Source organism: Zalophus californianus, chromosome 3, assembly GCF_009762305.2.
Source record: "Zalophus californianus isolate mZalCal1 chromosome 3, mZalCal1.pri.v2, whole genome shotgun sequence".
Classification (NCBI taxonomy): domain Eukaryota; kingdom Metazoa; phylum Chordata; class Mammalia; order Carnivora; family Otariidae; genus Zalophus; species Zalophus californianus.
Genome location: NC_045597.1, coordinates 133,647,343 through 133,659,889, shown reverse-complemented (window position 1 = coordinate 133,659,889; position 12,547 = coordinate 133,647,343). Strand labels below are relative to the sequence as shown.

Genomic DNA, 12,547 nt, shown 5'->3' with positions numbered 1-12,547 from the left:
ATGACCATATATATTAATAAGGCAGAACTACTATAGAAAATAACAGTAATCCTCTGGTTTTAATAGATAAAACCAATAATGATATTCAGATAAAGACTCTTAGATCCTATGAAGATCATGGTGCTGTCCATAGTGGCAAAGAAGTAAGTAGAGGGGCCTGGGAAGACCAGAAAAACCAAAGTGATGTGTGACATATTTAAAAGACGGAGGCATATCTAAATAAATAGGTAAAAATACATGAGAGAAAGAGAAAAAGAAAGATGTCCAGTTTAGATACATTTTAATAAAGATCATGCAAATAAACATATCTAATATGTATTAAGAGTTACTGAGAAGAAATGGGGGCAGAAACCTAAAAGAGAACTTTTGATGATGCCCAGCATTAATGGAAATAAAAAGAAGCCAATGAAGAAATGAGAGGAAAAAAAAATTAACAATAGAATACAATGGGACCAGAACAGAATCAGAACCAGAAAGCTCGATGTCTATGAAAATAAGATTAATGGGTCAAAATGAAAAGATTTCAAAATAAGTACCAGAGGCCATTAAGATTTGACATGTGAGGGGCACCTGGGTGGCCCAGTTGATTAACTGGCTACCTTCAGTTCAGGTCATGATCTCAGGCTCCTGGGATGGAGCCCCATGTTGGGCTTCCTGCTCAGCAGGGAGTCTGCTTCTCCCTCTGCCTCTGTGCTCTCTCTCTCCCTCTCTTTCAAATAAATAAATAAATAAAATCTTTAAAAAAAAAAGATTTGACATGTGATTCCTCTGTTTTTTTAGGGAGAAAACTTTAGTACAGAAAAGAGGGGATGTAACTGATTGCTCTCAAGTTCAAAGGAAAACACAGAAATACCTGACTTAAAGTGACACGAAAGAATTGTCTGAGATTAGATGCTAAAGAACTAAAATGTCACTGATGCTATCTCACACACATAGTTTTCCTTTTTTATATCTTGGTACAATCAACTTGAAAACTTCAGGGAAATCCTTATAGCAAAACACATTATCAAAGAAGCTGCTAGGGGAGCCTGGGTGGCTCAGTCGTTAAGCGTCTGCCTTCGGCTCAGGTCATGATCCCAGGGTCCTGGGGCTGAGTCCCACATCAGCTTCCTGCTCCGTGGGAAGCCTGCTTCTCCCCCTCCCACTCTCCCTGCTTGTGTTCCCTCTCTCGCTGTGCCTCTCCCTGTCAAATAAATAAAAATCTTAAAAAATAATAATAAATAAAATTTAAAATGTGTTTCTGTTTAAAATTGACACTTGCCCTTTAAAAACAATAGTGCCTATTTTAAGTTACCATAAGGAATATTGTTACAATAAAGGCAAAATAAAGCAATAGTTAATTCACCTGTTTGGTTTTACATGCACAGAAAAGAATCTACCTAAATTAGGGGCGCCTGGGTGGCTCAGTTGGTTAAGCGACTGCCTTCGGCTCAGGTCATGATCCTGGAGTCCTGGGATTGAGTCCCACATCGGGCTCCCTGCTTAGCGGGGAGTCTGCTTCTCCCTCTGACCCTCCCCTCTCTTGTGCTCTCTCTCTCTCTTCATTCTCTCTCTCTCAAATAAATAAATCAAATCTTTAAAAAAAAAACTACCTGAATTAAGCAGGTGATTCTTCTGAATACTATTTCAAATTTACCAAAGTTCTGTTTACAATCACTGTTTTAGAATGACTGCAAAATGGCCCCAATTCTCCACTCCTCCCTCCCTGTATCTATGATCTTTGCAATGTGACTTTGAAACTCCTCCCATCAAGATGCAGAATTTATTTCCCCACTCCTTGTATATGAGCTGGTCTTGATTTGCTTTAGTCGAGAGAATAAGGCAGAAGTAACATGGTTTTCCAAGACGAGGGCTCAAATGACCTTGCATGCTTTCTCTCTTCTCTCTTTCTTGTGCTCTCCACCATGACACACCTATATAAGAATAAGTCTGGGCTAGCTTGCTTGAGGAGGAGAGCCCACATGGAGCAAAGTCAGGTTGTCCCATCAGTTTGGCTCAGTCCCAATCAGCTGAACAGCAGATCTCAACCAACCAGTTAAACCTTTCACAGAAAAGTCTGGTCCAAATTAAAACTACCAGCCAACCCACTAACTCAGGAGAAATAATAGCTGTTGTTTTAAATCACTAAATTTAGGGATGGTTTGTTACATAGTAACTGCTGACAAAATTTCTGCTGTATGTTAATTACAGTATGTAAACTCTCCAAAGAATTGAAGAACTCTGCCTTACTAAGATATGTGTCATGAAAGCTAATATTTGAAGCGATAGAAGTGTTTCCATTGAGATATTTTCTGATTTAAGGGATTAAAAATCATTTTCCAACGGCAGCATTTTAACACTTATTTATTTAACTCCTCATTTTAATATCACCAAAGTGAAAAGCTTCAGTATTCATGAATATTACAATTCCACTTCAAGAGTTTACACTGTTATGCAAAATTTCTTATTCTAATGTTGGTTTAAATTGCTTAAAATCTATTTTCACATACAATTAATCTTTGATTAAAAATAGCCTTGCCTTTACTTTTACCTTTGACATGAATTCTTTGGATTAATTTAAACTAAAATAAGTATTTGTAAAACAATCAAAAATCTTGTTGCATGCTTTGTCTTTGCGTTTACGGAGTTTTCTTGGATGAACAGAAGAAAGGAAAGATAACTGATGTAGGGAAGATATATTTAGTGCCCTCAAAATTATGACATATTTTTGTTTGAAAGCATTAGGCCTCCTCGAGGGAACAGTCAACTGCAAAACACTAGTATCACAAGGTGAAATGTGGTTTGCAGCCCAGTGGTAGGTGCAGAGAATTTTCTTTATTGCATAAACTGATCTAAAATTTTAAGCATTTTATTTCGTTTTTAAAATATACAATACCCTTTAATTTTTAACTACAACTGAGTACTTGCTAGTAACCCACTAGGTGAGTTACTATTCATAAATTAGGCACACTATTAGAGTTTACTGTTTTCTACTAAGAAATCTGACTGCCCTGTGACAACTGCCACAACAGCAAACTCTCACTGCACATTATCATTTATTCTGGTAAGGATGTATTGTCCTGAGTTGGCCATCATTTTTATTACCATCATTCTTGCTTTCCTCTTCTTTTTTTTACTTGGTAAAAAATAATCTCATTTTAAAATAATTTTAGATTTGCAGGGAAGTTTTCAAGCTACTACAAAGAGTTCTCATATACCCAGTTTCCTTTTACATCTTACCTTAGGTGGTATGGTTGTCACAATGAACTAATATTGTATATTACTGATCCATTTTTATTGGTAAAATGTTGATATATTAACCACAGTCTGTATTTCCTTCAGATTTCCTTAGTTTCTACCTAACATCCTTCTTCTATTCCAGAATCCCATCCAGGATACCATATTACATTCAGTTGTCATGTCTCCTTAAGCTTCTCTTGGCTGTGACAGTTTCTCAGACTTTCCTTGTTTTTGATAATCTTGACAGTTTTGAGGAGTACTGGCCAGGTGTTTTGTAGAATGTTCCTTAATAGTAACTCATCTAATGTTTTTCTCGAGATTAGGACTAGGTTATGGGTTTTAGGGAGGAAGACCACTGAGGTAAAGTACCATTCTCATCACACCATTTCAAAGGTACATAATATCAACATGACATCGCTGTTGATATTTACCTAGGTCATCTGGTGAAGGTAGTGTTTGCCAACTTCCTCCACTGTAACATTACTCCGCACCCCCACCCCTGCCTTCCACACTGTACTTTTTGGAATGAAGTCACAAAGCACAGCCTATACTTAAGGAGTCGGGAGTTATTCCACTTGCTTGAGGGTGAGTTACCTACATAAACTGTTTGGAATTCTTCTGCATGGGGAATTTGTCTATTCTTCCTCATTTATTTATTCAATCATTTATTTATATAAGTATGAATTCAGGATATTTATTTTATACTCAGGGTTATAATCTGATACTATTTATTTTCTTGCATAAATTGTTCTAGCTTGGCCACTGGGAGCCCTTTCAGTATCTAACTCTAATCTATTACCCACATGAATCATTCCAGCCTTCTCCTCTTGCTTATCTATTACCTCTTACTCCAACAGTGAGAAATCTGGCTCCCATCATCCACCATCCATTTACCTAACTGTTCAGTATATAAGGATAGTGGTTTCTGTAGAGGAAACACATACTGCCACAGGAGACATGTTATCAACTAGAGTACAGTGCTTATGTGTAGTTCCCTTTGTCTTCAGTATTACAGACTCCTCTAATTTCCAAAGTTACTTACCCTAAATGAGGTTGTTTCATGAATTTGTAATATAGATTCTCTTGTCACATTCTGTAGTCCATCCTGGGACCTCCAACCTCCTAAATGACTTTTTAAACTTGCAAACATTAAAATTCACTCTTCCTGTTATAAAGTTTTGATAAATGCATAGTGTTATGTATCCAACTGTATAGTCTCATACAGAATAATTTCACTGCTCTAAAAGATACCTTGTGTTTCACTTATTTAAGCCCATTCCCCAACTTTGGCAACCACTCATTTGTTCACTGTCTCTACAGTTCTGGCCTTTCCACAATGTTGTATAAATGGAAAACATACAGTATATAGCCTGTTCAGACTTACTATTTTAACTAAGCAATATGCATTTAAGATTCATCCATGTCTTAGCATGGCTTGATAGTTCATTCCTTTTTATTGCTGAATAGTACTCCACTATATGGATGTACCATAATTTGTTTATCCATTCATCTATTGAAAAACATCTTGGCGGGGCACCTGGGTGGCTCAGTCATTAAGCGTCTGCCTTCAGCTCAGGTCATGATCCCAGGGTCCTGGGATCGGGCCCCACATCGGGCTCCCTGCTTGGTGGGAAGCCTATTTCTCTCTCTTCCACTCCCCCTGCTTGTGTTCCCTCTCTCACTGTGTCTCTCTCTGTCAAATAAATAAAAAAATCTTGGCTACTTCCAGTGGCTACTTCCAGTGGCTACTTCCAGTTTTGAGAGATTGCAAATAAAGCTTCTATAAACACTCATGTGCAGATTCTTGTGTGGACCTATATTTTTACATCAACTGGGCAAGTACCTAACAGCATGATGGCTGGATCATATGGTGAAACTAAATTTAGCTTTGTAAGATAATGTCAAATTCTTAAACCCAAAAATTCTAAGAGAAAGAACTATTGTACTTTTAGTACTTTTAACTGGCAACACATAGAAAAATATGAGTTAAATGTCACATTTACATCACTATAACTAGATCTTTGTAAATTTTGGTTAATATGTATTAAAACCATATATAAACACTTATCTCCACCTAGTGGCTATCAAAAAGTAGATACATACAGTGATATTCCAATTTCAGAAACGTAGGTTGACTGTTCACTGCAGCACTATTAGTTACAGCAGAATAAAAAAATAAATAAATAAATAACCCTGAAAATAAAGTGACTGTCCAATAATAAAGACATGGCTGAGTAAATTACTTCTTTATGGACTATTATGGGCTTTTCCTACCTGTCCCCAAATAAAGAAAAGAAACACTAAATTAGAGTAGTGGTTCTCAACTTTGGCTGCACTTTAGAATCAGCTGCTAACTCTCAAAAGATTGCTATGCCTGAACCCCATTCCCAAAGACTCTTCTTTAACTAGTCTGTAGTGGAGCCTACGCACAGATATTACCTTAAGGAGGCTATCATGATTCTAATGTGCACCAAGGTTGAGAACTGCTGAATCAGAACTACTGGTAAAGACTTAGAAGTGTTACTGAGGTACAAAGCAGGGAAGGGTGATCTCATCTGGTAAAGTAAACAATGACCAAAACAAGGAAGGAAGAAAGCGGAAGAGGCGGAAGGAGGAAGAAAGGGAGAAGATTAAATGAACATATAATAATAGTATGTTTGTATATGATTATACGAATATAGAGAAAAACAGAATACACAAACCAAGTTGTAATCACAGGTCATGGAAGAAAAAGAAAAAAAACACAAATTAAAAGCGTGTATATTAATCCCATTCATGTAACACTGCATGCATGTACACACACATGTGTGCATAATGAAATCTGGGATAAAAAGAGATCTATATATACTATATATAATTTTCAGGGATATTCATGATATATTAAGTTTTTTAAAAAAAAGGAAGCAAAGTACACAGCCTTATGTACAGTATAACTTTATTTCAGAAAAAACATGTATTCATATGAAGCAAGAAAGCCTGTTTACAATAGTTTATCCCAGAGGGGTGAGGTTAAAAGGAAGATAGGAAGAGATGATTACCTTTGCTTTCATATAGTTTTAGATGATGTATTATGCACATTATTATGCTCTTAAAAAATGTTTTAGCTTGGTAGAAGTGTGTGCCTTATTTATAGAACAAATAACCAAAACAAAACTTTTAGTTATGGGTTATGATTTTTGAAGCACACCACATCAGAGATGACTGACATAAAATGTCAGACCTACACCCATAACTATATGGTCAATTAATCTCCAACAAAGCAGGAAAGAATACACAAGGAAAAAAGATGGTCTCTTCAACAAATGGTGTTGGGAAAACTAGACAGCAACATGCAAGAATGAAACTGGACCACTTTCTTATACCATACACAAAAATAAATTCAAAATGGATTAAAGACCTAAATGTGAGACATAAAACTTTTAAAATCCTAGAGGAGAACATAGGCCATAGCACTGGCCTTTGGCATTGGCTGTAGCAACTTCTTACTAGGTATGTGTCCTGAGGCAAGGGAAACAAAAGCAAAAATAAAACTATTGGGACTACATCAAAATAAAAAGCTTCTGCATAGTGAAGGAAACAACAAAACTAAAAGACAACCTACAGAATGGGAAAAGATATTTGCAAATGACATATCTGATAAAGGGTCAGTATCCAAAATATATAAAGAACTTATACCACTCAATAACCAAAAAACAAATAATTCAATTAAAAAACAGGCAGAAGAGCGCTGTGAATTATGTAAGACTGTTGTATCACAGACCTGTAACTCTGAAACAAATAATACATTATATGTTAAAAAAAAAAAAAAGAAGAAGAAGAAGAAGATAGCAAGAAGAGAAAAATGAAGGGGGGGAAAATCGGAGGGGGAGACGAACCATGAGAGACTATGGACTCTGAGAAACAAACTGAGGGTTCCAGAGGAGAGGGGGGTGGGAGGATCGGTTAGCCTGGTGATGGGTATTCTTTTAAAGAGGGCACGTTCTGCATGGAGCACTGGGTGTTACGCACAAACAATGAATCATGGAACACTACATCAAAAACTAATGATGTGGTGCCTGGGTGGCTCAGATGGTTAAGCGTCTGCCTTCGGCTCAGGTCATGATCCCAGGTTCCTGGGATCGAGTCCCGCATCAGGCTCCCTGCTCCGTGGGAAGTCTGCTTCTCCCTCTGCCTCTCTCTCTCACTCTCTCTGTCTCTCATGAATAAATAAATAAAATCTTTAAAAAAAAAATAATGATGTAATGTATGGTGATTAACATAACATAATAAAAAATAAATAAAATAAAAAACAGGCAGAAGACATACATAGACATTCTCCCAAAGAAGACATCCAGATGACAACAGACACATGAAAAGATGCTCAACATCACTCACTCATCATCAGGGAAATGCAAGTCAAACTGACAATGAGATACCACCTCAGAATGGCTAAAATTAACAAGTCAGGAAACAACAAATGTTGGCAAGGATGCGGAGAAAGGGGAATCCTTTTGTACCATTGGTGGGAATGCAAACTGGTGCAGCCACTCTGGTAAACAGTAGGGAGGTTCCTCAAAAAGATAAAAATAGAACTACCCTGTGACCCAGCAATTACACTACTAGGTATCTCCACGAAGAATACAAAAATATTAACTCAAAGGGATACATATTTACAGCAGCATTATCTACGATAGCCAAATTATGGAAACAGCCCATGTCCATCAACTGATGAATGGATAAAGAAGATAGATGTGGTGGGTATACACACACACACACACACACACACACACACACACACACACACACACACACACATATAATGGAATATTACTCAGCCATAAAAAAGAACGAAATCTTGCCATTTGCAATGACATGGATGGGACTAGATAGTATTATTTTAAGCAAAATTAAGTTAGAGAAAGAGAAATACCATATGGTTTCACTCATATGTGGAATTTAAGAAACAAAACAAATGAGCAAAGGGGAAAAAAAGAGAGGGAGATGCAAGCCAAGAACAGACTCTTAACTATAGAGAACAAACTGATGGTTACCAGAGGGGAGGTAGGTGGGGAATGGGTCAAATAGGTGATGGGGATTAAGGAGTGTACTTGTGATGAGCACAGTGTTGTATTTAAGTGTTGAAAGCATTAAACTATACACCTGAAACTAATATTACACTGTATGTTAACTAACTAGAATTTAAATAAAAATTTAAAAAACATGATAGACCTAACACCATCCCCAAAATTGACATATTTATATTCAGAGCAAGCAGTATAAAAAGTATTCTATCCATGAGATCTGCTTTCTAATTTCAATGAAAAGGAATTCAAGTAGTTTCTGCTTAATTGAGAGAGTAAGAATTTCACAAGTTACACAGCATAATTCAAAACTACAATACTTCATAAAATGTTTTTAAACATATATGCAACAGCCAAGATACACAGAACTATGCATTATATGCATTCTAACGTCACAAGCAGATCGGTCCAACCTGAAAGATAACAAAGTTCACAGTTGTGCGTGATTCCAAGGAAATGGAGAGTATTAAAAAAGAGTCTAATTTATGATAAAATCATACCCAAAGCAGAAAAAGATATGTCAGGGAATAAGAAGCCGATACAAATGTAAAGATCATCCTTTTTAATAAGGATAAAGCCCAAATTAGGAAATCTAGAAGTAAAAATATAGTATTATTTTCTTATTTTTGATTATATGTATTTTCTAAGTCCCTATAATAAAAATTTAATGCTTTTATAACAGAAATTTTAACTCTATACATTAAAATAATAAATATTAGTAACTATCTAATTCAAGATTGCAGACTGAATACTTGTCTCTCATTCCTTTTAAAAAAAAACACTGAAATAAAAGTAGAGAAACACATCAAGAAATATTCCCACAAGAACACACAAAAAGGGGGATGCCTAGGTGGCACAGTCAGTTAAGCAACCCACTCTTGATTTCAGCCCAGGTCATCATCTCGGGGTGGTGAAATCGAGCCACTTGTCGGCCTCCGTACTCAGCAGGGAGTCTGCTTGAGATTCTGTCTCCCGCTCCCTCTGCCCCTCCCCTCACTTGTCACACTCTCACTCTCTCTCTCTAAAGTAAATAAATAAAATCCTTAAAAAAAAAGAATACACAAAAGTGATGGAGTCGTAGAAGACAGTTTAACCAACTCACAAGTACAAGATGTCAATTAAATTTCTGAAAAATTAGAGGAGATGGAGACATGCAAACAGATGAATGAAAGCCATTAAAGCTACAACCACTTATGTATTATGAGAAAGTTACAGAAAATGAAGAAATGATCTGTCCATTAGAATGTCAACTCTGGGCTCAGAATCAGCCAGTGAGATAGAGGATAGGAGAGACTTAAAAAAAGAGTAAGTATTTAAAGATTATATACAGAACTTCACTACTCAGCATCCCAATTCCCTTCCCAACCTTGATTGAACAGAGCATTCAGGTGGGTTGGCATTTACCTCAGGGAGGAAAACAAAAGATCATCCCCCAAAGAAACTGAACAAACAGCTTTGAGAGCAGTGGGGTTTCTAGGTGAGTGTTAACATCTGGGGGCCTAAGCTGAACAGTCTGCTATCCTCCCACTGAAATCTAAGTCTAACAGTCAATGTGCCTCACCCTTATACACAGACTGCAGACAATTACTAAGATCAAACCTATTTACACCTCAGTAGAGTAAAACAAATTAGCTACCCAGAACATCTTTCCAGGCCAATCAAGGATCATTAGGCAAATGAGGAAAACAGGCAACATGAAAGACCAACATAAATTTTAAAAGTGATTCAAAAGGTAAAACATAATTGAGAGAGAGCAAGCACACATGTGTACTCTAACAAATTCAGAAAGATTTGAAAAAAATTCTATAGACCACATAAGAACAAGATACTGAAGAGAGGACATCTCTAAGCATGCAAAGTAAAAAGAACATATATAAAAGATAAAAAATATAAAAGACTAAAATATCAATCCAGGAGTCTCAACATCCAACCAGTAAGAGTCCCATAAAAAGAGAATAAAGAAAATATGAGGAAAGTTGTTATCTCACACAGTTATTGAGGGTCAGGCACCTAGGAACAGCTTAGCTGAATGGTTCTGGTTCTGGATCTCTTATGAGATTGCTGTCAAGCTAACAACCCATCTGAAGGCCTAACTGGAGGTGGAAGTTTCACATCCAAGCTCACTAACATGACTGTTGGCCAGAGGCCTCAGTCTCTCTCCAGATAGGCCTCTCCACAGGGGTGGTCACAACATGGCAACTGGCTTTCTTCCAGAATGAGTAATCCAAGAGAGAGAAAAAACAATCAAGACAGAAGCCACAATGTCTTCCACAACATAATCTTAGAAATGACATAGTACTACTTCTGCAATATTCCAGGGGTCATGCACACCAATTCTGGTGCAATGTAAGAGAAGACTACATAGGACATAAATACCAGGAGGCATGGATCATTTGAGGGTCATCTTGGAGGATGACTAGTTATCAATAAAAAAATCATAGGATTTTTTTTCTCAGAGCTTCAGAGACACAAATCTTCAGACTGAAAAGTCCCATTAAGTACTAAGGAAAATGAAAAAAGATCCACCTAGATACAAATCATCAAATTTCAGATCTCTTGGGGCACCTGGCTGGCTCAGTTGGTAGAGTATGTGACTCCTGATCTCAGTGTTATGAGTTCAAACCACATACTGGGCGTGAAGCCTAAAATAATATAATAAATACAATATAATATAATATAATATAATATAATATAATATAATATAATATAATATAATATAATATAATATAATTAAAATAAAATAAAATAAATATACTTTAAAATCTTAAAAAAAAATTCCAGACCTCTAAGGATCTAAAAGTGTTGGGGCAGGGAGGTTGGGGGAGAGCTCACCTACAAAGGAAGAAGAATCAAACTACCACCAGACTTCTTATCAAATGAATAGTAAAAGACAAGGGAATATTGCTTTAACATTTGTGAGAAAGAATGTGTATCAACCTGGAATTATACACTCATCCAAACGAAAAATCAAGCATGAGAGCAAACTAGAGTTCCATCTACAAGCATTAGTAGGAATACGCTTGTGGCTGAATGCCAATAAAACAAGACCCCCCCCCAAAAAAGAGAGATGATATAAGATGCAGGAAACCCCAGAAAATCCAAAGGTAATGGCTGTATAGCATGGCTTCAGAGCAACTGGATGAGACTGGAACAGAATTAAATGCAAAGGACAGTATGATTGAGGCAGAATAACAGAGATAGCATAAAGGAACATGAGTTAAGAAAAAATAACAGAGGAAAACTTTAGGAAAAACAAAAGACAATATAACGAAGTAATGGCCCAAGTAGAAATGTATAAAGGGCGGTATGGTTTTAGCAATTGAGAAACTGTAAGAAATAGGGCTATGTATACTCTATACACAATCTCCTTAAAGTAGTCTGGGAGTCAGGCCACTGGACTCAAAAAAAAAAAAAAAAAAGTAAATGAATCCTAGCACACTACTTTTAGTCCTGTACTCAACAACATTCCAAAAGTCATATTATTTCTGTGGGTGCCTGGGTGGCTCAATCAGTTAAGCATCTGCCTTTGGCTCAAGTCATGATCCCAAGGTCCTGGGATGGAGCCCAAGTCAGGCTCCCTGCTTAGCAGGGGGTCTGCTTCTCTCTCCCCCTCTGTCCCTCCCCCTGCTCATGTTCTCTCGAATTTTTTTAAAAATAAATAAAAATTTAAGAAAAAATTTTTAAGTCATATTATTTCTCAAGATTTACAGTCAACCTTTGGATGGAACACTTCATTGTGACTACAAAAGATAATGTTAGCAACCCTAACAATTTAAAAGTAAATAACTGATAAAGGCAAAACGTAGAGATGAGGAAAGGAAAAATAAAAGGAAAAATAGGGGTGCTTATTAATTCACTTATATGAAGGGGTATGAAGGAACTGGCCACAAGGAGAACAATTAATACACATTATAATTATATTTGATATGTAAAAAAAACAAAAAATATTAATTATGGATTCCTCGAAAGAAGGAAAAGAAGAGATGGAAAAAGGAAAAGTAGTGTCAATGAACTAAATCCTCATCTTTCATATGAGAAAGTCAACTGATACTAAATTAATCTTATAAACAGTATTCTTTACATCAAAGTTACGTCCCGAACATAAACTCACCTGTTGATGGTTCAGAAGAACATTATATTATATCTGGACTAACCCCCTCCCCACATCTCTTCTGGATGTTGATTATGTGTGCTTATGTGCACAAAAGTGCATGAGAATGTACTTTTGTACAGAAATACTATGTCATTTCTGAGATTAAGTTGTGAAA

The 12,547-nt window shown here is 36.4% G+C and overlaps 1 protein-coding gene across 6 annotated transcripts in view; it reads right to left on the bottom strand.

Moving 5' to 3' along the window:
• The window catches only part of UBR3 (ubiquitin protein ligase E3 component n-recognin 3), a 225,045-nt gene that overhangs the window by 103,111 nt on the left and 109,387 nt on the right, over positions 1–12,547 (bottom strand). The window lies entirely within an intron of this gene.